At 46.4% G+C, this 2,283-nt stretch overlaps 1 long non-coding RNA gene across 1 annotated transcript; it reads left to right on the forward strand.

Moving 5' to 3' along the window:
- The first annotated feature begins 205 nt into the window (after positions 1 to 205).
- LOC310708957 lies at positions 206 to 1,993 on the forward strand. The gene is made up of 3 exons (XR_014527258.1): positions 206 to 418; positions 1,231 to 1,284; positions 1,450 to 1,993. It is a non-coding gene; the product is annotated as an uncharacterized lncRNA (long non-coding RNA).
- Positions 1,994 to 2,283: the final 290 nt, after the last annotated feature.

Raw genomic sequence — 2,283 nt, forward strand, 5'->3', positions numbered from 1 at the left:
CACATAGCCTAATCTTCAAACATGCCTACAAAGCAACTGATGGTTAAAGGGATCAAAGCAATCTGCTGAGAGTGGAGCCCCAAATATTTCCTTCACAAGCATTGAAGGGAGACTTCTCCCCCCCCCCCCAGCTATGCTCTGCAAGTTTTTCATCTCCAGAGAGACTAATTAGTATTATTATATCTTTGGTTTTAGTGCATACGGGGATTTTGTGGCAGGGGTAAAACCTCTGGCTAAGCAGTGGTGATATCACAAAGCAGCAACGATGTCACAGAAGACGACTGATGTCACCCAGGCCGTGCAACGGCGATGTCACAGACAGAGGGAGCAGCAGTCAGAGCTTTCAGGCAGAAAGCCCTGAAGCTGAGCTGTGCAGGAAGCAAGCAATTCCAGGAAACAGGAAATTCTCATGAAAAGGGTAGGTGGAGTGTGAAAAATGAACCCTCAGGGGAAAGGAGCCTTTAAGGAAGGATGAGCTGAAGAAGCCAGTGATTTTAGGGAAAGAATCAGCATGGCCAGAGAAGCAGGAGATGGGTGGGGGAGGGCACCACTATGTAAGACTGGGGGCACAAACCTGTGATGTAAAGGTAAAGGTAAAGGAACCCCTGACCATTAGGTCAAGTCGTGACCAACTCTGGGGTTGTGGCACTCATCTCCCCTTATTGGCCAAGGGAGCCAGTGTACAGTGTCCGGGTCATGTGGCCAACATGACTAAGCCGCTTCTGGCGAACCAGAGCAGCGCACGGAAACACTATTTACCTTCCCACCGGAGCGGTACCTATTTATCTACTTGCACTTTGATGTGCTTTCGAACTGCTAGGTTGACAGGAGCAGGGACTGAGCAACAGGAGCTCACCCCGTCGCGGGGATTTGAACTGCCAACTTTCTGATCGGCAAGTCCTAGGCTCTGTGGTTTAACCCACAGCGCCACCCGTGTCCCACTGTACAAACCTACAATTCTGTGAAAGGATCCATGGTCTATGGGTGTCATCCATACCCACCCCAGTAGCTCGAGACAATGAGTCCACAGTTGACACAGTACTATCAAGTATATTCCCCTCCCCAAAGGCCAGGACCTTGCCTCAGTTGGCCTTACAGGTAAAAGTCATAGTGACTGGTTAATGGGGCTGTTCCAGGGTAGATGGGCAGTGAAAAGTGCCCTCTAATTTGGATAAGCTCATAGGCGGTGGAGGTTTACAAATGCTTTTTTGCTTCACTTTCAAATGACAGGTTTCTTCCTTAGCTGTCATCTCAGTCACGAAGACTGCTTTGGATAACTGTGAGGTAATATAAAAAAATACCTTCCAGTAGCACCTTAAAGACCAACTTAGTTCTTGGAGAACTAACCAAGAACTAACTTACCGTAGTTGGTCTTTAAGGTGCTACTGGAAGGAATTTTTTTATTTTGACTATGGCAGACCAACACGGCTACCTATCTGTAACTGTGAGGTAATAGTTATAGAACAGTCACTGTTATACCAACGGTCCCTGTGAGGTAGAATCAAATGGCCATTGTGAGGTAATAGTTGTAACCAACAGTCACTGTGAGGTAAAACAGAGCAGGTGCCCTCATAGGTTTTGTGAATTTCTCGAACAATTTGAAGGGTAGCATTTTGTGAGGGACCGTTGTGGTGTGTTGGGCAAACTAGAGAGACTTGAGACCAAATTCCTTCTCATCCATGAAGATTACTGGACGTTCCTGGCCCAGACCCTGTAACCCCTTTCAATTGCTGGCATCCATCTGTCTCAAAAGACAATGGAGTGCGCCTCCGAGGGTGAAGCCAAACCACTGTGACCGCAGAGATCAGTAACTCATAACTGCTGCCTCCAGTGTTGTTTTTGCTGTGTTAGATGTAAGTGACCTCCCTGGGATGCAAGCCTGGGCAAGGTGTATGAAGGTCTTGGGTTGCCCAGACAACAAGACACACACACCCCTTGGTCTCACTGATATGGTCCAAAGGAAAACAGAGCAATATGTTGGGTACCGACTTGGCTGCAGGAGTTGCTGGAAGGAGGTGTCCAAGACACCACCCAAGACACCATCAGTTACATGAAATCTTTAAATTAGATTGGAAAAAAATGGTTTTTCAGACCAAAGCTCACAATTTGAAAAAGAACATTTACAAAACAAAGATAAACTTTTGTCCAAAATGTGTAATTTGTTATTAGAGTGGGAAACAAAAGACGAGCTGGTCAAAGCCCCAGTGACACACTGGGCAATAGATATCAGTCACATTATAGATTTTAACCTCTGGGGAAAACTCTGGAAAAGTGATCTGAATT

The sequence above is a fragment of the Podarcis liolepis genome, assembly GCF_965112155.1.
Source record: "Podarcis liolepis genome assembly, chromosome: 6".
Classification (NCBI taxonomy): Eukaryota; Metazoa; Chordata; class Lepidosauria; order Squamata; family Lacertidae; genus Podarcis; species Podarcis liolepis.